The 25,277-nt window shown below is 36.6% G+C and overlaps 1 protein-coding gene across 6 annotated transcripts in view; it reads left to right on the top strand.

The window, feature by feature from the left end:
• Chrm2 (cholinergic receptor muscarinic 2) overlaps nt 1–25,277 on the top strand; it is a 126,034-nt gene that overhangs the window by 77,230 nt on the left and 23,527 nt on the right. For 4 of the 6 annotated variants that reach the window (XM_058575727.1, XM_046434035.2, XM_046434034.2 and 1 more), the window contains one exon: nt 25,129–25,222. The exons of the other annotated variants lie outside the window; for them this stretch is intronic. The gene's annotated coding sequence lies outside the window, so the exon portion shown is untranslated. The remainder of the gene's footprint in view (nt 1–25,128; nt 25,223–25,277) is intronic. 6 annotated transcript variants of the gene reach the window in all.

The raw sequence follows: 25,277 nt of genomic DNA on the forward strand, positions 1-25,277 counted from the left end.
CAAACAAGAACTCACTTCAGTGAGCCCATTAAGTGATGGTATTAATTCATTCATGAGAGTTCTGCCTTGTGACTTAAGTACCTCTGAAAAACCCCACCTCCCTCCCAGCACTGTCACACTGGGGATGAAGTTTCAACCCATGAATACTGCAGAGAACATAAGCAGTCACACCATGGCTACCCAATTCAGCTATACCATCCATCATCATGAGTGTTCTGGCCTTGTTCTATCTTCTCAAGGAGACACACTTCATCCTGTTAAACAGCTGGAGTCCTAGAAAAGGGTCATTAGTCTGAGCAGTTGGTTTTGCATTATTTCAGATGAACTACCCTCATACACTGAAGATTGAACATTTCCTGTATCATTTGGTTCCAACTTTGAAAAATATTATTGTAAAGCTCAGTTGATAACAACTAATGCATTGCTATTCTCTTGATACCTGATCTCCCAGTTGGCCTGTTTCACAGGTGTATAAAGTGTTAAACACATCACGATCTCAACATCCACTGCACTGGTTGACTCCATGTGTGAAGTATGTATTTGAGATTCTTCTTTATTTTATTTTACCTGAATAAATTTGTGTAGATGCACTAACTGGTAATTATAAAAAACACTCTCTTATCCTTATACTTCTCCTGATGTTAGAAATAATTCAAAAGTAAACTCTCTAAATTCCAGTCCACCCTGATGTGTATTTTTGGTGGTGAAATGAAAGGGACTATAATTGTCACCATTTTACTATTGCAACACAGAGAGTAGAATTTAAAAATAATTTTGAACAAGCAAAGGGAGGATGATCTCGAGAAAGGAGAGAGTCTATTTCAGGACTCTGGATTGGCAAAGACTATAACATATGGTCTTTATGAGAGAAGAAAGGGAAAGGATTGTTAGCCAGTGGCCTTTTTGTTTTGATTCTTCTTTGGGTTTTGCACTTTCTTTTTATATATATTGTTTCTTTTCTGTTGGAGCTGTTTTTTAGATGATCTTTAATATAAATATACTGTTTAATGGGAAATGCCAACTCTTAGTCATCTAGGAAAAACAACAACAACAATACAAAAACCCACTCCATTCTGACCTAAGATTAACACACATAGATAAGTATAGATAGCAACAGGAAGCCCAGATTGAAAATATAACTGGTTTCTGAATCCTCCAAATGGAACACCAGTATATAAAATAGTTGGCCATGGGGCTTAGCCATTGCAAAGGAAGACAGGAAGTCTCCCCACATAACCCACCTTCCCACTCCCCTCTGCCAACAGCATTTGAACATGGTTAGACTTGTTCTTCTGTTGATAGGCATCTTAATATTATCTTTTATTATTAAAGAAATGGGGACTGCCAATACATCACCTTTAATCCAAATCCCTTTGCCTACAGCTGTACAGTCAGTTGCTGAGAGAATTTTTAAACATAAACCAAAGCAATGAAACAACACACACAGGAGAAGGGAGAAGGGAATGGGATCATAGGAAGGTTCTTTTTTCATGTTGGTATTATTATGACACTTGTTTTGCCAGAGACAGAAGGATGACCTCTTTGTGCCCTGACCCCTCAGCAGACAATAGGCATGCCCGACTTGAGGCCCAGTTGTGATGTGACTCTCCTGCTTCCAACTCCCCTCAGGAACACCTAGTGGAAGAAGCAGTTTCTTTGGCCTCGGTTGGCAACCATGTAAGCGGACCCTATAGGGTGAAAGGCAGAATCCTACTTTGATTTGTGCTAGATAGGTTCACAGGAAGTCAGGAGCTCACCCCAAGCAGGAGGCCAGGGATATGAATGGCCATTTCTGTTCCTTGCCCAGCATGTCTTTTGGAGATAGCCCACTGCTGGTACAAAACTTGTCACAATGTTTTCATTGTCATTGCTTTTTATTTATTTCCTAAGATAGATCTAGTTTATTTTCCTAAGATAGATCTAGTAACTGAGGAATCAGGTAGTTTCACTATTGGTAAAGTGTTCAGTGGGTTCCAGTTTTCAAGTTATTACTTACTGATCTGATGCCTTTGCAAATGAATTGGAAGTATTCAGCTGATGGACACACAAGTCGGAGAAAGAAAATGAGCTTATTTGTTTATTGTGCAATGAAATCCTTAATATCCTGAACCATATTAGATTATTCTTTTTTGGCTATTGCTTAGGGATACCTGAGAAATGAGTTAGGATCACTGACAAATGGAGAGCCACCAGGGGAGGACATATGTACCTAAAAAAGCCACAAGGCAAAGGCCAGGACTTCTGTTCCTCTGTGTGGTATTAAAGCATCTGGTGTCCATTCATTTCTCAGTCAACTTAAAAATTTTGTTTGGTTTCATTACTGAATGGACTAGATGTGATGTAGAATTCTGCAAGCAAGATTAAAATATTATGACTTCTCAGTAACTTCATTTACTAAATAAAAAAATCCTCATATTTAGAATATAAGGGGAGTATTTTATTGAAGGCACATCTCTAATCAGTTAAAACATTTTGTCAATTTAGGAATTCCTAAAAATCAATTCACTGCTGGGTGTGGTGGTGCACACCTATAATCCCAGCCACTCGGAAGGCTGAGGCAGGAGAAGAAGATCATGAGTTCAAAGCCAGCCTCAGCAAAAGCAAGGCACTAAGCTATTCAGTGAGATCCTGTCTCTAAATAAAATACAAAATAGGGCTGGGAACATGGCTCAGTGGTCTAGTGCCCCTGAGTAACCCCCGCTCCTCCAATCGATGTACTAAGAAAATACAATTGAAATTTTAACTTTTTATAAACCAACATAGTTTAAAGGCTGAATATTTACTATTTAATCTTCTGATTTAGAAAAATAGCAATCACTCACTGTGGCTACTTGAAACTATTGAATCTATTCAATTTGGGGATCCATTATGTGGCTGGTTACCCTGCCATCATTTTACAAATTTCAATATTTCTAATGAGAATTTGGCAAATTCTTAATGTACTGCGCACCTGTGTGCTGATGGGAAGGAGCAGTTGAGAGGGGAGAGGACCCTGGCCAGAAGCGTGGGAGGATGACGACTGTGAGTAGGCGAGAGAGGAAGGCATCCAGTGGACAGGCTGAGATGCTGCCAGATGTGAAGACATCCCAGCCAGCAGCAGCCAGCAGTCTGTGGGCTCTGCGACCCATCGCTCTGTACCAGAGTCCACATGGAGAGCATGTGACCTTTCTTTCTTCATCTCTATGTTTCTTTGGAAGAGGAGGGATCAAGGTCATCTGTCCAGGGTGAGACTGGATAAGGAGCTGTGGGGACGGCAAGAGATCTCAGACCCCTCAGTGGAGGTAGGAAGTAATCAGGCCACCAGCTCTGTCCTCAACACAATGGGTTACCAAAGTTCTAAAACTTGACCTGATGCCCCTCCATATCATCTGTCTGAGGCCGACCAGTTGACCTCCTGCCTTTACAGATATCTGGAAAGGTGGCTGAGAGACCATGTGCTTGGGGTGGGTCCTGGAGACTGCATGCCTTCTGAGATAGGCTCTGGTATCCTGGGAACAATGACAAGGGTACCTCTGCCATTGCCACTGGTCCTAGTCGTATTGCCTCCCCCCGCCCCCCAGCTCTTCTGGTCTCTCCTCTCTTCTCCACGTGGAATGGCCCTCTCCTCTCCCACACTCCTTTCCCCTTTCTTTCTTCTACTTTCCTTTCTCCTTGCTTTCCAGACCTCTTTCACTGCCTCTTTCCTTTGATAATAGTCCCTGGATACCTCCCTCAGTTTAAAAAAAGAAGTTGGAGAATATACTCATCAATAAGTTTATACATTATAACTAAATGTGCAGATGCTACTGTATTCATTTTCACACTATATTTCAAAGTATATTTTTAAAGGCGGTTTTGCCCTTCTGTCCCAAATCAAATAAAGAGATTGCAGCAGGAGAATAAGGAGAAATTTGCTTACTGGGACAGAGTGCCTGACAGACGTGCAGAGCAGCATGTAGCTGCAGTATGTAGATGCAGCAGCTCCCTGACAGGTGGAAAATGGAAAGGTTGATGAGACAGTTATTGGGAGAGATTAATAATATTCTCAGAATGTGAAGGATGTGCTTAAATGTGAAGGCAGAAACCAGTGTCCACATTTTCCAGGCTGGATATTTATGCAGTGCATGATAAGGGGGTAGAGTGTACGTTAAGAACTGGGTTCAAGGCCTTCTCCCGGTTTCCAGAAACTTCACACAGCGCAATTGCTACCCAGGGCTCCCTGAGGCTGTAGGTGGAGGGCAGATAGCAAGCAGAGCAGGACCTGGGTTTTACTCTCTTCTCTCATTCCTCCACATGGTATCACAAATTCACCCTTATTAATTTTGGTTAGCATTCTTTTGTTTTTCCAAATTCAAATATTAAACTGTCCCTTTAATTCAAAGTGGAAAAAATAAAGAAATGTAATTTTTTGAAAAAGCAAGAATTTTATTTACTTTACATCAGTTTGGAAAATATCCAGTACAAATTTAAAAGATATGTTTCACCTGCCAGAGAATGACATTATATTTGGAATAAACAGCCAACAGCCCTATTGTACGAATCCAAAAAGTTCTAGTGAAAATAGAACTTGAAAATAGAACGACTGAAAAAGCTCAGCGTGACTCAGGTTCACTCACAGAAAAATAATTAATACCCCAAAGGCAACAAATATTTATTAAGGGCTTAAAATATGATCATATGGTCTCTAGGTAGTAGGAATTATGGCAGATACAGTCTTGATTTGAAAAAAAGTCATGCACTTGTAGATAAATTGAAAACAGAAATTATAAAGAAGATTTGATACAGTTGTGATTAAGTATTTAATATTTACAAAGAAGGAAAGCTACTAAAATATAAGATCTGGATTTGTATTTTGTATGTAGAAAAATGAGAAAGGCACAAACCTGAGTGGGGGGAAAATTATATATATATATATATATATATATACACACACACACACACACACACACACACATACATATACACATATGTGTCAGTCAAGTGGGACTTGGACAGAGGCATTGATTATAAGACTTCTCCAGATGACTCCAACATGCTTTCTGAGGCATCTAGACCCACTAGTTCACACACGGAGTTTTGCACTGACTTCTGCTATAGCAGCGGCCCAGCTAAGGTTTCTGGTTGATTCCAAATGGGACAGAAACAGCTTTTCTTTTGTTGACACTTAGGTCTTCTTATTATACTTGCCATTTGCACACTGTACTATGGGTTGAATTTATATGGCATTCGGTCACTGATGATGTCGATTTTATTCACAGGACATTCTTGTTTTGAAAATGTGGCAATTTGCTGCTGAGTCATATGTTTTTGTGAAAGGGCCAGCCAAGTAATTCTTTCCTAAGTTGTGCCAGAGGGGAAAAAGTAAATTCTGAGAGTATAACATTTTTATTAATATGTAATTTTAAAAAAGTACTATTAGCTAATTTCACTAAGCAAAAGTTAAATATGTCTATATCTATAAATACATACATATATACTATTTTATATGTTTATTTATTTGTTGATACTGAGGATTGAACACAGGGGCACTTTACCATTGAGCTACATCCCTGCCTCTTTTTACTTTTTTTTTTTTTTTAATTTTGAGATAGGGTCTTGCTAATTTGCCCAGACTGGTCTTGAAATTGATATTCTCCTGCCTTAGCCTCCTCAGTTGCTGGGATTACAGGCATGCACTACGTGGCTTATATCAATATATTCTTTAAAAATTAAGAGAGAAATTGAAACCTTTTTTCTAAATGTATTACTGCCAGTTAGCAGAATACTTTTACTTCAACTTGTTCCAATGCTTACAGATTTTGTAAGTAATGAAGAATAGCCCAAATCTTAACATTCTATGACCTCTGGATGCCTCTTGAATGGTGTCTGGAACCTTTGTGTTACTGTCCTCAGTCAGCTTTGGCAGTTTAAGGGCTGGGAGCAAAACAGTTCTTAGTTGCTGGCCTGCAAAATATCAGAAAATATTACAAGACTAGTCAGCTTTGCCAAAGCACTTTCTTCTTTCTTTGTGTCCAGTCTCCCAAAGGAAATAATGGATTCCTACCTCCTTTTCCTTTGCAGACAGAAAAACAGAAGCTGCAAAGTCCAGTAAGCCAGAATCAGCTCTGCCTTTGCAGGCTATTAAGGACAGCACACTGTCCCCAGATGTCTGTGACACATGCAGCAAGGACCTATTCTCTTTCCACTACATGACATCATCTCAGTTTCCTTCCTTTGACTCCCTTTTCTGAACAGTGGAACAACTATATTTAATAAAATAATTGAAAACAGTCTATTTAAAATAAATAAAACTATCAAGTTTCTACCTTAAGACTTTTTCCCTTCTGAGTTTTTAAACATAATTTTAATGGATGACCTTCTAGTTTCTACAAAGCCTTAGAAATAATGAAAAATTTGTTGAGACGGACTCACGATTGACATAATGCTGTGGAAGTTATACTCTGTTTAAATAATGCATTTATAATATAAATAGTGGAATGTCTGTGTAAAGAATTAACTACAGCAATGCGTGAACTAATACATAAAATATTGTGGTGGGCCTTTACATTATAATAAAATATTAGATAAAAAGAAGAAATGGTGTTTAGGATGATTTTTTTTTTCCTTTGTGAGCTGGGGGTTGAACCCAGGGCCTTGTACATGCAAGGCAAGCACTCTACCAACTGAGCTGTATTCCCATCCTTATAGACTTCCTGGTAAAAGCCTCTTTTAATTCTGATATTCAAGCTGATGCAGAAAAAAAAAAACACGTTAATGGTGAGAGAATTCAGATCTTCATATATTGGTTAGAAGGCAATGTTTTCTAAATAGAGATCATCTGAAATCTAAAAGGCAATATTTTGTTTTAGTGTGAATTCCATGGTTCAGAAGTCAAGAAAGTAGTGAATACTATGATTGATGAAAGCAAATTAGTAAAATTTAGGCAAAAGGAAGTTGTCAGAGAGAATGGCCAGCCCATTTTATTTTGCACAATAACCGTAACATCTTGCAAAAGAAATTTCAAAACCCAATAGGCGTACACAAGACTTCAGGTCCATGTAATCTGTAAGGGAAAATAACTCAAAATAAATGGAGGGAATTCAAAAATAAATTGCTGATAGTATAATTGCAAACAATTTTGAAGAAAGAGAAAGAGAAGTTCCTATAGACACAAAAATAAATGCAAAAAGTATTTTCACTGGAGTGGATATCACCATATAGTCCTTGAAACCCAGCTTCCAGGTGGTGAACTGCAAAAACCATGGTATGATGAGGACATGTATCAAAGGGCTACAAATGCAAATTTGGGTATGGAACACATAGACAAAAATCCACACAGATGACAGATTAATGAAAAATAAATGGATGACACATGAGGTTGGCAGAATAATATTTGATAGGAAATATATCTAAGTAAAAGAGCCTAAAGAGTGTGTCAAAGTAACACTCAGCCTTTACTTGGAGAAAGGGCAGAAAGAAACCCTTTTTCCCTCCCTTTAGAATATGCTACAATGTTGACAGAGTACCAAAGGGAACTCAGATAACTTTGTTTTGCTGCTACATTTTTCTGTGAGGTAGGGTGTACTTTAAACTAGAAAGGGCAGAATAATCATGATGCCAAAAAAGGAAAAGTTGGCGTAGAAGAACTTGGGTGGTTTGAATCACTGGCTTATAAATGTTCATAATTTACAAAATAAGAAAAATAAAAATAATGCAGTGACTTTACTTCATAAAAGTTTATTTAATTTAAAAGTGTTCTTTCTTCTGCCATTATTTATTTCATTTGTTTTTGCAGATTTCACATATTTTTCTGTTTTTTTATACCTTATTTAATTTATTTATTTCTATATGGAGCTGAGGATTGAACCCAGTGCCTCACAAATACTATGCAAGCCCTCTACCATGAGCTACAGTACCATCCGTTGTTTGCTTTGTTTTTGGTGAAATGATGACAGTGGTAGAAGAGAGCTATTTGTGATATCATTATATGATGAAATAAAAAACTGGTAATGTTATATTGCTTACAAATATTGTTTTATTGGTTCATAAAATCCAAAATCCCAAGTAACTAGAATTTTCTTTTTAATTTTTAAAATTCTCTTTGAATACCAGCAGGACATGACACAAAGTAGAAAAGGTACATATAGTGGCAGAATATTTTGTTTGTCCTTGTCTTTTAGCTTCTTGTCCTTTCAGTTTCTCTAAAGAAAGATAAGCATTATAATTTTACTGGATTGTCTATATAAATCTGCACAAATTCCGCAATTTGCAAAAGGATGTCTTTTTTTTTTAACAAATGTAACAAACACAATTGCTTTTACCTCAAAACATTCTGTGTGTGTGTGTGTGTGTGTGTGTGTTTTGTATGTTTATCCGTCTATCTCTCGGGACTTGGGAACCATTATCTTGATTGTCTTTTGAATTAAACTTACATATAGATATTAAAATGATTAATTGTTGTATTTATAGAATCGATGTGGAAATTTCTTGAAATGTCTTGGAGTATGAGATCTTATAGAATGTTGATTCAATATTTTACAAAGCAAAAAAGAGAATGATTTGAAACGTATATATCTGTGAGCTTGATACCAGACACAAGTTCTATGTTGAGATCAATGGCTTAGGGACAGGTTGAAAATTAGGATGTGATATACAAGAGTTCCTAAGAATAAATCAATAAAAACCTCATCTAGTTTTCTAAATGGCTACAGCAGAAGAATATCTTAGATCCTTATACATTTTGATTGTAACTAGTCAAGTGGCAAAATTTTTTAGGATGTGTGTTTGTGCAACATATGGATAGTAGTAGGATAAAGAGCAGTTCAAACCCTATTGAACAATTTTGTCTATATTTAAAATTAATTAATTACCTCTTAGAGATTTCTTACCCAATTTTAAGGGTAAGTTTTTACCTGTTAGCATTTTATCAATGCATTGAGGGCAAAGAGGTTATGATTGGCAAGTTTGCAAATAACGCGAAAAGGAGAGGGAAAACATAGGAGTCCAAATTAGAGAAGATCTTGGCATTATAAGACAATAAGCAAATTAAAACAAAATTAAATTTTAAGGAGATTCAAACCATTGACTATCCAACTTTATGAAAGTGGATCTAAGTTAATGATTCAGATAGAGAAAAGTCGAGTATTGTTCAAGTTAATCGCAAATATATTCTTTGAAACACATTAAACCCTTCTGGTTTGAATATTGACACTTTAGAGATAAAAGTTCTCTTTTTTCTTCTAGTATGTCTGCCCTTGTTTTTCATTTGCTATCATTTCTATTAAACCTTCTACCTTTTAGTTCCTTTGCCCCTGTTCACGTCCATATCCAGTGCTTAGTGTTTCTATGAAACTATAGTTATGCTGAGTGATCTTCTATGATGTTCTTTCATGATATAATCCCATGCATGTCTATCTTTTAAAATAACTTCTGTACTATTCTTATTCTGTTGAGAATTTTTTCATACACACGTGCATGAGACATTGTGGTAATTTGAGAAGGAAGAAAAGTACACATTGGATTTAATGTTTTATCTTTCTTTCAATTAATAATTTATTATTAAAAATGTTAATTCTTTATATTTATGGTACATATGATTCTTTGTTTGTATGTGGTGGTGAGGATCGAACCTGGGCCGCACGCATGCCAGGCGAGCACGCTACCGCTTGAGCCACATCCCCAGCCTTACATATGATTCTTATATGTATGTATGTATTGCGGGATTATTAAATCAAACTAACATATCCTTCAGATCACAAACTTATCATTTTTTTCTGCAATGGATCTCAGAAATTAATTTCTCCTATTTAACTGGAAATTTATAGCCTTTCACCACAGATTTCCCTGCCCATCCAGTCTCATCAAAACCTATCAAATAGCCAACAGAATAGGAAAAAGTGTACATTACTGATCATCAGGAAAATAAAAATTTAAAAGGGACAGCACCTCAGAATCTCTCTTACGAAAAGGACTAAAGATAACAAGTTTTGCTTAAGTTATGAACCCCTTCCTCACACACTGTTGGCCAGAATGTAAATTGGAATAGGGACATTGGAAAACAGTATTGAGTTTCTCAAAAATAAAACCTGAAAATAGAATCACCATATGATCCAGAATCCCTGGATTTGGTGCATATATCCAAAGAAACTAAAATCAATATGTTGAAGAGAGATCTGCATTCCCATGTTTATTGTAGAACTATTCACAACAGCTAAGATATGGAATCAACCTAAATTTCCACTAGTGGATTAGAGTAAATAACAAATGTGGCATACATACACAATGGAATACCACTCAACCTTTAAAAAGAAGAATAGCCTATCATTTGCAACAACACAGATGAAACTGGAGGATATTATGCTAAGTGAAATAAACCAGGAACTAAAAGACAAACAATACCTATTTTGATCCAATTTCCACTAACATAAACTACCAAACATTAAGTGTGTTACATAATCATGAGTGATAATGGCAATTTTGCACTCAGGAAAAGAGCATCAATAGTTCTACTCAACAAAGCCTATTTAAATATTATATTCATTCTATGCATAATAATGTAAAAACAAAGTCATATGAAAAATGCATAAAGAAAGATGGTTTGCTTGGAAAGAGGCAGCAATAGTCATCTTCAGTTGTTCAAGAAATGTTATGTGGAAGTTAATCATATCTTAAATAGCTACAGGAAGAAGACCTAGGGTCAAGTTTAAAAAGACATCATAGTAGGATTTGTTTCATAATTAATAATAATTTGTTAATAAATAAAATAAGACCTACTGAAAGGATGAAGGAACTATTTCATAGTTGGAAGTTTCCCAGCACTAGAATTATGCAGAGAAAAAAATGATGACTTATTATGAATATTTTCAAGAATCAGACATTTATTTATCTATTAATACCCTGTAAATTTACACTCTTTTTCTGTTTCTTTGGGTTTCATATATTTTATCTGGCATTAGATTAAAATTCGCTTTCTCTTATTTGGATCCACATGGTTCATGGTTATCTACTTGGTATGACCCATGACCTTGATCTGAAATCTTGGTTCCATGCATCTCCAAATTCTTGGCTACTTTTCCAATTTTGACGTTGTGCTTGATAGCCTCCTGTTACTAAAATCATCCCACTTTGAATTTCTTACGTGATTCCAAACTTCATCCCTAAATCACCACCAGGTCCATGGATTGTTCTGACTGTGCCTGGCTCTCCTGGTTGTCTTCTGCTTGGTGTTTTCTACCATGTCTTGGTTTCTGAGAAGAGTTGCCTCAGCACACTTACTGTCTTAAGAACCTCTGACTGGGCTCTGATTTCCTTCCATTTTCCTGTGGCTTTATGCCTTTTCATTCCTCATAAACTAACACAAGTTCCCCTCGTACACTAGCCTTCCATACTGCTACTTTAATGATTGCTTGTCTTCTTTCAAAATCACTGTCTCAAAACCAATGTTTGCCAATAGTTATGGGATGCAGTGAGGATTCGTCAGCTCTGGCTGCCACAACAAAATACCACAGGCTGGGTGGTTTAAACAACCAAAATTTATATGCTTACATTTCTAGAGTCTGGCTGGTTTTGATCAAGGTTTTGGCCAATACAGGTGCTGGTGAGGGTTCTCTTCCTGGCTGGCGGAAGACTGCCTTATAGCCCTGTCTTCACATGGAAAACAGACGGAGTCTTTGGTGTCTTTCCTTAGAGAGGCACTGATTCCTTCAAGAGGTCCCCACCATCATGAAATCATAGAACCCAAGTCACCTCCCAAAGACACTATCTCAAATACCATCTCACAGGAGGTAGAGCTTCAATGTATAAATTTTGGGAAGACATAAACATTCATTCAACCTATAACAAACTGTTATATAATCACATGACAATGTGGTTCCAAATCGTATTTCTAGCTTCATTTCTTTGTGTTCCCTTAAAAAGCCTCTCTGCTTCAACTGCATCTGTATTCCTTCCTGATACTCTTTTAGCTCTCATTTTCTCTTTCTTAAAGATCTGCCCCCTCCCATTTATTCAAAGTTTACCCATCATTAGTTTATTGTATTGTATTTCTATTTTTCTTTTTACCTATTTCAATTTCTCATTTTACGTAACTTTCCACATGGAGTGGCAACAGCACTAATCATGGTTGTATTGATGCTTCCACAATTACATTGCCATTCTTTTTCATACTAAAACCATATCGTGGATTTCTTTGTACTGAGCATACAGGTTTCTAGAAAAGTAATTGCTGATGTGATTCATCTTCAGACTTTTCTTCATTCAACAGCATTTAATGAGCATGTACATGAACTAGCAGGTTAAATATAATTCTCCACTGATTTGATTTTTAAATTGGTCATTTGATTCTTAAAATTTCAACTTTCCCTAAAACTTCTATGTGAATACCTTAGAGGAAAAAGGCCATCTCTCTTTTCTTCTTTTTCTTTTTAACTTTACACAGTCAAACTCTGCTTCACTCTGGCTCATTGGAGACTCTCAGGCGATGTTCTTAGTGCCCAAGCCTGTCAACATTTTCTCTCTAGGTTCCACTGAGAAAAACGTAAATAGAGAGATTATGGTGTCCTTTTAACTTCCCCAAATTTCAAAACATCCAAAGGAAATAATTGTTAAAATAAGACAAAATAAGTTACTTACTTCTCTTTATCCTCTGACTTCAGTTTCTGTCAATCATATGCACTGAATAATTAGCTCAAATGCAGAATGAAATAATTCTCAAGGACAATTGCTGATATCTGCCAGCACAGAAACTGAAAATGGTAGAATTAGAAACATATCTCAGATCTCAGATACTGCCTAGATCAGTTTACCCATTTCTTCTGTTTCCCAGTGATGGCTTAGAAGTCTATAGTAGAGGTTAACATGGTTGCCCTCAAGTAATAAAGTGACCATAAATTAAATACTATCTACTGACCCTACACCACCCACCTCAGACTTACCTACATGCCATATTTTAGACACACAGCTTTAGTGAGTTAAGGGGGATAACTTAAAGACATGCTTAAGGAGTTTAGGAAAATCATAACAAAATAGGTAGTAATAAAAAACCAGAAAGAAAAACATTAAAGAGAAGAGGATAGATTTGCTTAATAACTAAAAGGAGGAGGAAAGAAGTACAGAGGGTTTCCTACCTTGCTTTCATGGATTTGGTAAAGATCTGAATACGAACTAAAAGACAAACTAAAAAGCATCTTGAATTTCTCACAGGCTAGAGGATCTTTTCACATCCACCACTTGCACCAGTATTTTCGGTGTTAATCTTTGAAGGGAGCAGTCAAGTGGTAAAATCTCTGAACCCTCTAACTGATGTTGAACCAAAATAACTATGTGAAAACTGCTGCTTTGTTTACATGATTCTGAAAAGGGCAAAATGGTTTGACGGTCTTTTTCCTGATTGATCTGATATTTGGACATCATGCACACTGAGCCTTGGAGGAATAGCCAAGCAGCCTAGCCATTTGGGGGATTGTCAGCATGACTTTTTTTATATTCTCTGGCTTTTCTCCTGAAGTTCAATAAAGGCCATCTTTCAGAATCACATAAATCCACTTACAGATAACAACACAACAAAAGGATTTATTCTCTTTAGGTGAGAGTGAAATGTTTATTCATTTTTTAAAAATCTCCTTTGCCTTGGGCAAAGTTTTGGTCCCTGTGTTCATTTTAAGCTTCCCTTGAATCTGTCCACCTTCTTTGAATCTCTACCTCGTTTTGTTCAAACTAGAGGATAACAGCCTCTATTACTTTATATATCTTGTTTCCAGAAACAATAGCCTGTGGCACTTCCATTATTTATTCTCTCTCCTTCTGTCAGTGACACAACGGTCTGCTGCTTGCCAAGAACTCTGCTTTTCCAGACCAGTGATTCCGTTCCCTCCAGCATTTTCTTGGATTTAATTTCTTGCAAAGAAAAAAGAATATGGTTGATAGTTCTGTCAAACAGGAACTCAGCTTTGAATAAATTAGGCTGGACCTTGGAAAAATCCTGTGTCTGATATCGAGACTGTTGATGAAGATGTTAGTGTGGTCATGATGGTTGTAGATAATGGTGATGGAGATAATGGTGGCAATGGTGGTGGTATTGATGGTATTGGTGGTGGTGCTACTGGTAATGGTGATGGTGGTGGCGTTGATGGTGATGATGAGGATGAGGATGGGGATGGGGATGGGGATGGTGATGGTGAGGGGACATGATGCTTATGATCCCTATTTGTTGGTCTGTGTGCTTTTCCTTCTGAAGAGTCAGGAGTTTGGGGGATAATTTGATCCAATTGTAGAATAATGGAGAAAAATATAGCAAAACTTTAATAGGCTAAAGTGACATCAAATAAGTACAGTCGATGTTCTATTATTTGACTGATAATCTTAAGACTGGAAAATAATTCAGTTGCCTGTGCTGAGAATAAAACATTCAACAATATTTCACTTTTACTTCTGCCCTGGCTGCAGTTTCATGTTTGCATCACTCTCTTTTATATGAGAGCTATTTGCAAATATGATTAAATTAGATAGTATCTAATGTTTATGCCACCTGAGTAAATTAGTCTATTTGCCAGAAATTGCTTACTAAACATTCTCCCAAAACTTCTCTCAAGCATTCAGAGCTTATTTTGGCACTGGGAAGTTACTGGACAGATTCAAGGGAAGCTGGTCTTGCCTATAGGTTGAAGTATTTTAGTGAGAACTTATGATATTCACTTATCCTGAATGTTTATTGAATGCCTTTTTATGGGGTAGATGTGAATAAAGCAGAGGAGAAACAGTGTTTATCTCGAATACTAATGGATGACATAGAATTGCAAACTTCACAGCACAGTAAGAAATTTATTAAAATAGACTTCCGTGAGGTACATAAAAACAGGAGGAAAGAACATCTAAGTGTCACTTAGTGGGCAGGCAAGGTTTTACTTGTGAAGAGATCATTTTAGCTACGACTTCAAGGGAAAATTTAAGCAGAAAAACCTTTTCAAATAGAAGAAACAGAATCCATAAGAGTATATTGGCGTGAGTGCATATGGCTGTTTTACAATAACTGCAGCAACTCCAGCATTGCTCTGGAGCAGTGGAGTGTGGGAGAAAAATATTTCTGATTTCAGACAGCACTAGGAGTCAGGCAGACCACATCACATGGAAGTTCTTATAGGCCTTTCTATGTGAAGGTTTTATCTTCTATCAACTAAGTTCAATGACATGTTTAGCTGTTAGAAAGCTCTTAGAGAAGTCAAGGTAGGAGACAGATTAGAGTGAGTGGGTGGACTTTGAAGGTGAGAGCAGATTGAAACTCTCAACTAATACAAGGACAGTAGCAAAGCGAATGAGGGGATTGATGTATAGAACAGAAAAGAATTAGTATCTTAGTGGGTAAAAAACATTTTAAAATATGGGAAGGAATAGGATGATTTCCAAGTTATTTGTTTACTACATGGGAATGAAAAATGCCAAATAATGTGTAATTTTTTGCTAAATTTTTCAGTTTCAAAAATAATTAAGTTCAAGTTCATAGAAGGAAATGTAATTAGAAAGGACTACTTGCAGAAGTATTAGGATAGAAATGAGGTATCCATGAAATGGTACATGCAACACTCTGTAAGAAAATACAATTTTCCTAAATGACTTAGAATTCACTTTCTATTTCCTATTATTTTCCAGAGTCTCTGGACCCATATCTTTCTCCAAATAAAATTACATTTCTAATTGGAGAAATATATAAAATTCTCCGTCACAAATATTAGTAAAGAAGGACAGAAGAAGAGGAAAGAAGAAAAGGGGGAATAACTAATAATTATCCTTACAAACATGGGAAAGTAGAGAGTAAGATTTTACTTTTCAGGTTGGAAAATCTGACCTGACATGTCCAATAAAACAAAATAAAATTCAATAGTAAAGTCATCATGCTGACATTTTCAAATATTAAGATGTCATTTTTCATTGCCCTCAAGCAAGGTCTATAATATCAAGGGACAGATATTTGCTCTTTTATTAGGAAGGCTATAATATTTCTATTTGTTTCATGTCCTCTTATTGGCTTCTTTTTGTGCAAGTTGGTAGGAACTTGGAACAAAGCCTATAAGATTAGTGCCCATAATAAAAGAATCAAATGACAGAAACAAAACAAGAAAATAAAGTAGGAGAATTTATCGCCTTCTCCAATCACGTTGTTAGTGTATCAGGGTAATTCCAATACTATCAAGAATAATAGGGTTCTTGATCATATTTTCAAGAAAAATATTCTGGATGATATCCTCGTGAAATTCTCATCAATGCCCTTACGTGACACAATGCCAAGTGTTGTAGGGACAGAAGAGGAAGTACAGCAGAGGAGCATGATCTCTTCAGTGAAGTAAGATTGGAACAAGATCTTGAGGGATGATTAGAAATCAGCTCATCAGAAGGAAGGGAAGATTTTTTGCATTATGAAAAGGGAACCACATGTACAAAACCTCAATGCAGGGCTTTGGGCTGAGCAGGTTTGGGGTATTTGTAGTAGGTCTCCAGGATGAATTTTAGAATTGTGAGGAATAGTGGCCTAGGAAGTATTATATGAGACAGAAGCCTCCCAAGTTTAGAAGTTTAGACTTGGGAAGAAGTTAGCAGATTTTGAATGGAAGGAGGAGTTGTAAATTTACTGCTTTATAAATGATAACATATTAATATTATTAATACTAATAAAATGAACAAACAGCTAACACTTTCTGAGTGCTTATTACAAGTGCCAGACAATACCTACTTTGGTCCTAATAATATCCGTGGATGTAGGTAAGATTTTCATCTCCAGACTTGTAAACTGAGGAGTGAAATGTGTAGGGACCATGTATAAATAGCATCAGTGACACATGATAGAGCAGATATGTGAACCTGGCCCAGGATAGGACCTCAGCCTCTCCATCAAGATTACTGTTGGCCTGTCAAAATGCAGGGGGAAGAAAAGCCAAGGAAGTGTTCAGGGTCTGGTCTCATGGATTAAGTCAGAGACTCTAGGGACTGAACAATCCTCAGGACAGAAGAGGTTGCAGGTGAGCCTGTGGTTGTACTTTCACTCCGAGCAAGATGTCTACGCTGTCATGCTTGTTTAGAGAGAGCCACTCTTACCCTTGTAGTAGAGACGGATCTCTCAGCCAGGCCCCTGTCAACTGGGTTCCTGAAACAATGCCCCTAATTCTCTGCCTAGTTCACAAGTGGTATTTGCTTTCCTTCAAGGATATTTATTTCCTTCCTTCCATTCATAGGGTTTTGTTTCTGAAAATGTTGCAGTCTATTGACTATGTAAATGATGTAGTTGCCTTTCCATGAAAATGCATAAAATTCCTATTGCGCTGTGTGTACTACTATTGGCTTTCTGTGGTGGTTGGGGTGGGGGGGATGTAAGTAGCTTAGCACCATTGTGGGAGAAAGAACATCTGTTTGCTTTAGAATCCAAAAGAAGCTCCTCACATGGCTTCCTTCTAAAGCAGATTAGTAAGCAACTTGTGAATAAATTATCTTAAGGATCTTTCTTACCCATAAGAGTAGGAGTTAAATGTCCCTTACAACTGATTCCATCATTTTAGCGGTTACATGGGATCCACTCTCTCTGGGATAGATTTTTATAGTACAAGGTAGTTTCCTCTGATTCCCTAAAGCCTTTTGCTTAGGATTTTAGATCTCTTTCTGATCCGTCAAACCGACCTAAGAATATGCTTCCCTGGATCTTTTTTCCTTTCATCCCATGCCTGCATTTATCAAGTATTTGCTCTTCACTTCCTATATGCTGGGTCTTTTCAGAGGCACAAGGTTTACAATATGGAGTGAGACACAGCCAATCCCTTTAAGTAAGAGAGGAGTCAGAAGAGTTCTATGTGCTGTGAGAAGGCTAGCACACTTTTTTTTTTTTTTTTTTTTTTTTTTTTTTTTAGGAAAAGTGAGAGGTGAGACAACCAAGGCAGATGTGAGCTTATCAGGAAAAATATCATAGACAATTGCTTTTCATCTAGGACTTGAATGATCCAATCCAACATGGGAAAGTCATGGGAATGGGTGGGTGGCTAAAGTTAGTCTCTTATTTCAGAGAGAAGAACCAGTGTGCACAAATGTAAGAAGGTAAAAGAATCACCATCCAGGAAACCTTACTTATTTCAATTCAAATGCCAGATCAATTTCTGGATTCATTTAGCATAGTGTGTTCCATGGTATGATTTTTTTCTATAAGATGTTGATACATATCCCATTAGAAGATACTATTCTCTAATAAAATAATTTTGAGATATAATGAAATAATTGAAGATAAATTGGTTGCTTTGTTTTACATCTTTTACTATACCAGTGTACATTGTAGCTCAGATAGCAAGTAACTGAGGGTGAGAACATTTTTACTTACTCTTGGAACTAAAGTTTCACGGAGCAACTTTGTAAATGCTTGTTTAATATCATAGTAAGTTTGCGGGGAAACTCTGATGCCAAAGTTTCAACAAACAGCATTGACATAAACTTTACAGATGCAAAAATGTGTGTACTTTAACTATGTTACTTTTTACCAGCTACTAGCATTCTGTAGATTGCTAGAATTACATGTGAAAGCCACCTCTGATATCCAAAATAATCTGAAACATGACACTGAAGAAACTAATGGAGTTTGTACCAATATGAGGCAGGATTATATTTCAATATTCCAAGAGTGCTTTTAAGAAATGTCCTAGATTAGCATCTTAGTTATTTCTAGTGTTGTCCAGATGTGTTTGTCTTATGTTGAGGACCTATTGTAACTTGAACATTTCCTTCAGTTTCCTATGTAGTGTTCTACTGCACAAAACCAATATGTAGGTATGTTTAATGAGTTATATAAACTTGATTGCTAAGCAGGCAGACCTTCATGGGAAATTGACATCTATGATTGCCATTGATTTTTCATATTAATTTTGCAATGATCAGCTTTCACATTGAGAAAATTTCTTTTTTTTTGTTTCATCTCAAAGAAATTTATTATAAATTGTGATCATCTGTATACTTTCTTTTTTATTTAGAATATCATATTTTAAAATAAACTAAATTTTTGTATTAAGATAATTTATCCTCAATATTTACTGACTTATTACATTTACTACAACCTCAGATAAAATATTGATTACAAGGAATGATAATGATCACTCTTACTAATTCCTAACTTTAAAGGAAATGCTTTTAATGTTTAATTAATAATTATATTTATTTTCAGGTTTTGTTTTTTTTTTAATTTTTTATTGTTGGTTGTTCAAAACATTACAAATTTCTTAACAAGCAAGTAACACACACAAAATCTCCTACTACTTTTCCATATCACAAAGGGTTAAAAGCAGAGGGGAGGTGAATTTTGAGGACAATGAGAGCTCTTTCTCATTTTCTTTGATATAAATGGATAAGTTCTCAATAACTAAATCCAGTGTTGCTTTCTTCTGTCGTCCTAGAAATATATGAGAATCCCATCAGCTGATTTATGACTCATATTTCAGCATGGATAAAACTGAAAAAGATTGCTCTTCTCATCGGCTCCTAAACCCACTCCATAACTATGTCTTATATTAAAACCTTGAGTAGGAAGCACCGAAGTATTCCTTTATTTTGGTAGTTTTTTTTTTTCAGTAAGTATTAATCATCCTAATACCTTTACTTATTGAGGTATGTTTTTCCCCAAGATGAGACTATTTACATTAATACGTTCCTGCTTCTTAAATCATTGTTTAAAAAATGTAAGCAATATACTATGTATACTTATGGGACCAACCCCATTACCCATAGATTCTGAGCTAGAAGTTCTCACTCTAGCCTGAGAGCAAAGGAATGCAGTGTATGCACTGATCCCACGTGGTCATGAGGACTCCCAGTTCACTGTGAACTGCTAACTGCTCTCTGGAAAGAATTCTCCTTCCTTCTCACATCTGTGTTTTATCCATTGAGATGTGTTTGCCCAGTTAGGATCAGCCATTTTTCTTCGTCCATAATTTTCCTAGTTATAATTTTAAAAATATTTTAAAAATTGGTTTAAATACTTTTTTTTTACAAAGAGCTAATAAAACATTCCCCTCAAGCCCAAGGGCAGGCCCATACTTGTGCATATTCAACCAGGAGCACCTACATAATATATACCTAAGCTAGACCTCCCTTATCTATGGGGACCCTGCCTGGTTCTAGGTTGAGTAGAGGATTTTAGTTGAAATTAATTCTGACTATAGGTGAAATATTCCCAACCTATACTAGACTTAATTGGTTTATATATGCATTCATTCCTTCATTTACTTATTAGCTTAATTTCTACCTGTAATCCGATGCAAAATGTTTTACACCTTTGTATTTGTAAAATTGAAACAAACTGACAAAACCAATACAAACCAACAAGAACTCTTCTAAATGGGAAACTGAATGCATTTTCAATGTCGTTGACATAGTCAGGTACTGCTCCCAGGTACACTTCTTTATTTCCGTTTCTTTTTCTCCTCCTTTCTCCACTTCTCTCTTCCCTCAAGTCCAGGCTCACAATCACCTTTCCTCAGTGGCTGATACAGCTGCAGCAAGGCTGTGTGGGAGAGCAGCGACCACCTCCAGACCTTCTCCCTCATGTGCCCTGTCTTCCCGGAGACAGGGCTGCACTAATGGGCTGCCTACTACTGGGCCTTCATTTGCACCTTCCAAAACCAGGGTTTCCCCTTGCTCTTCAGATTAGAGGTCAGAAGGTGGATCTGTAAAGCGCTTCTCTCAAAGATTTTCCTAGAGCCCCTCTTGTCATTTAACGGTATTTATGGCACAGCCAATTTTTACTTACGTGGTCCTGGCATAAGAATACAAATTCTCAAAGCAGCTTAGGGATCATTTTTGTCTCTGCCCTTCACATGGACCACAGCAGTTCCAATGGCCCCAGATAGGGCAAACAGGTAAATTTACACAGGTGAGCATGCATAAATCAGAGCTACCAAGGACTATTTCCGGGAGCACATCCTTCTAAATTAATATCCCTCCTTTTTCAGTCATTGCTCTGTCTAGGGCCATTTAAATATTCTTGTAAACACATTCAGATCTTAATTAAGTCCTTCTGTCTTTCAGGAGAATGTGTAGGACATTCTTTATTGATCACAAGAGTTCCAACATTTTCTTATTTCATTAGATATTCTTACAAGCAAATAAAGAAGGTTCATGGATTGGCATTAGTAGGCTCTCTTCTAGGATGAGAAGGAATATTGTGTGTCTAAACTCTGCTTACACAATTAATTTCATAGGAATCTCACCACTGCCCTCAAATTTACACACACACACACACACATTGGATTATATTCCAGGAAGTTATAATATATCTAGAAAACTTACTAAAAAGTAAATTAAGGGAAAGGGGAAAAAAGGAAAAGGATTTAAAAAGGGAAGACAGGGAGGGAAAGAAAAGGGATGACAAAGAAGGGGAAAAGAAAAGGGAAGAGAAGAAAAAGGAAAGAAGTTGAAGGACAGAAAATATAGTGTGGTCATCTGCAAAAAACGGGATTTAAGTAAATATTTAATGATTCATGCATTAAGAGCTAACATATTTAAATATTTGTTATCTAACTGGCTTATTTGCTATGCATACCACATATGTTATCTCCTTTAATATTTCTAATAAATTTCTATTCTTCTCATTGTAGAGAGGAGGTGAGAGGCTTAGAGAGGTTAAGTTGATTGTCCAAGGTTACACAGCTCTGATTTGGAATCCAGAAGTACTCTCTGCCCTAGAATGTAATCCTTATTGCTTACCTAAGAAAATTATCAGAAAAGAGATAATTAAATTAGTATATTATATATCTACCTATCTATCTACATGCACACACACATGCACACATATGCGTACACACACACACACACACACACACACATAGTCAAACTATAGGACATTGCCATTTTTATGAGTCAAAATGGTTGAACACGGGCAATTATATAATTCAGCCTAATAAGTATGTTTGCATACATACATGCACTTCATATTTATGCAAATAAGTTTACATGTTCACACTAGTAATTAATATTTCTTCTAGACATATTGAGTTTAAGGAAATATTCTAAATACTTTACATTCATAGTTTTACACAGTCTTTCCACCAAACTTATGAGGTTGGTGACTTTATTTTACCCATCTTATAAAAGGAAACTAAGGCATGGAGAGATTATATTTCTTGTTAAATGTCAACAGTTATGACAGGGCTACCATCTGTCCCTCACTAGTCTGAAGTCTGATTTTAGGCCTCATTCTCTTGACCCCAAGTTGTATCGATTCCATATTTTATGTATCCATCTCTATACATGTTAGGAGGAAATACATGCCGGGGTAAATATTATCACCCTTATGGTTTGCAATTTTTGCATTTTGCCTTCATATATCTCCTCCCACTTCATAGCTTTTCCTTGTTTTTATTTAATATTTAAATATTTAAATGGATGAGGATTAAGGTATTTAAGTAACTAATTCAAGGTCACACAATAATTAATGACTAAAGGAGGAATCAAACTTTAAGTCATCAGGCCCCATGGATTTTCTGTTTTAGTGCTATGCCCTAAACTATGTGAATTCAGATGCTTATTTGAGAAGCAGATTACTTAATGAGAATAAAATTTATATTGTCTTGCAAACTCATTGTAATAGCCACCACAGTGGATATTTCTGATGCACATATTTTATAAGGAGTGTGATCCCCTCTGCTCTTTGGAGTTAACACTTCATGACAGAAATGTGTATGTCATCTTCAATCCGTCCTCCCTAGTCCCCACATACAATCATACATTCCAATGTGTGTATTTTCGACCCTTATTATTTTTAGAAATGTTCAGGGTCATAAATCACTGTCCTGACCTAGGTATTAATCTTCTTGTCATTGGTCTTGTCTTTTCAAATTTATCTCCTTCACAGTGATCGAAGAGATCTACTTAAACTACAAATTTATTTGGAGTAGATCCTTTTTAGAATTCTTCATCAGATTCCAATTATGGGCTAAGGTTTGAGTTTCTTAAGCACAATATATGAATATTTCACAACTCCCCTCTCTTAGCCATCTTCTTTCAATTCTCCCAGGAAAAAAAATTGCCTTCCCAGCACCATTTAATTTATGTGCACTAAAATGTCTTGCTTCTCTACATTTTCTCAGACTACTCTACCACATCATTGTGATCATATTTATTGCTTAAGTCTTCTCTTCAGAACAGTTTTAGATGCACAGAAAAATTAACAGGAAGTTGGAGAGACTCCCCATAAACTTCTTAACGCAGCCTATGCATAGCTTCCCCACTAGACCTACCATAACCACCCAAAGTATTCAGTTTACATTAGGAGTTACTCTTTGCGTTCTGTATTCTGTGGGTTTGAACAAATGTGTGTTGGGATACGTCTGTCATGACAGTGGCAAACCAGTTTATTTCCTTGCCCTAAAAGTCCTTGGTGCTTTGCCTATTCAAAATCTTCCAACTTTTGGCAACCATTGATCTTTTACTCTCTCCACAGTTTTGCCTTTTCTGGAATGTCATGTAGTAGGAATCATACTGTTGGTAGCCTCTTCACGTTCAATTCTTTTTCGTAAGAACATGCATTTAAGGTTATTCAGTGCCTTTTTATGGTTTGTTAGCTCCGTTCTTTATGGTGCTGAATAATAGTTCATTGTCTGGATGTACCACTGTTTATTTATCCACTCACCTCCTAAAAGACATCTTGGTTGCTTCCTAGTTTGGGGAAGCTGTTATGAACAAAGCTGCTACAAACATTTATGTTCAATGTATTTTATGAACATAAGTTTTCAACTCCTTTGAAAAATACGAAGAAACACGATTGCTTGATCATATGGTAAGAGCATGTTTAGTTTATAGAAAAATGCCAAACTATCTTCAAAAACGGCTTTACCATGTTGAATTCCCAACAACAGTGTACAAGAGGTAGTGTTGCCCTCCATCCTTCATGGGATTTGGTGTTCCGGAGTTTGGTCATTTTAATAGGTGTGTAATGGTCTTCTTGATGTTTTAATTTGTATTTTTCTGGGAACATGTGATATGCAGTATCTTTCCATATGTTAATTTTCCACCTGGTTATCTTCTTTGATGAGGTATCTGGTTCATGCCTTTGGCTGGTTTTTAAATCAGGTTGTTTTCTTAGTATTGAGTTTTGAGAGCTCTTTGCAAATTGAGGATAACAGTTCTTTATCAGAGATGTCATTTAAAAATATTTTCTCCCTATTTGTGACTTGTCTTCTGATTGTCTTGACTCTTCCCTTCAGACTTAGATATCTTTAAGTTTAGTGACACCCATCTTATCAATTATTCATGGATTATGCCTTTGGTGTTGCATGTGAAAATCGTTGCCATTCTCAAAGTCCTGCAGATTTTCTCCTGTGTTATCTTCAAGGAGTTTTACAGTTTACATTTAGATCTATCATGCATTTGAGATAATTTTCAGAAAGGTGGAATGTCAGTGTCTAGATTCAAGTTTTGCATGTGGGTGTACAGCTCCCAGTCCATTTGTTGAAGGCCATCTTCATCCTATTCTGTTGGTCTCTTTCCGGGATCCCTCGTCTTTTTCATTGACTTATTTGACTTGTCTCTTGCCAATGCCATATTATCGAAATTAGTTGTATCTAATCTTTACAAACAATTTGAAGTAGGTACCATAGTATTCCATTTCAGAGCCTTGCCAGGTTTGCGGTAATTTTCTTGGGTGATATCTGGGGTTCTCTGTTTCTCTGATGAAAATCCTTCTTCCATGTCTGCCTGATAGAATCATACGCATAATATATTTTCAATCATTCTGTGTGTGGGAACTCAGCACACATGCTGTGTCCTGGGAGCACATCATGGTCATGGATTCCCATTTCTTAATGGTAGCCAGGTTTTACTACCCCTATTACCACACTGCTCCTAGGCTGCAGCCTTTGCTCAGGCCGTGTTTCTCAGAGTCATGCCCTTTAGTACCCGGGATTCTATTCTCAGGCCTAGAGGACATGCCAATACCCCACATTCCTGCAAAAGTGGAGTTTTGGCTTGATCAATTCCAGGGTGCACATACATACTTCAAGCTTTTGGTTCTAACTTGTGTATCCTCAACCTTCTCTCCCAAGGATTCCAGTGCAAACTCTGTTCTTACGAAGACAGATATGCAGCATTTTCCTGTCTGGGGGCAAGTTTGTAATTCTTTTTACTGTTTTCCATACATTGTTTGTCTCTCTTTCCTACCAGGTTGTTAGCAACATGAGAGCAGGGTCTGGATCTTACCTGTTCAAGAGTGTATCTCCAGCGCCCAATGCCTGGCCTAACTAAGTCAACTCATATAGTAAGTGCTCAGTAAACCTTTAAATGGATTAATACATTTTACGGACATAATATAA

This window comes from Marmota monax, unplaced genomic scaffold, assembly GCF_021218885.2.
Source record: "Marmota monax isolate L192 unplaced genomic scaffold, Marmota_monax_Labrador192_F-V1.1 WCK01_AAM20220418_F8-fsc00122, whole genome shotgun sequence".
Taxonomy (NCBI): domain Eukaryota; kingdom Metazoa; phylum Chordata; class Mammalia; order Rodentia; family Sciuridae; genus Marmota; species Marmota monax.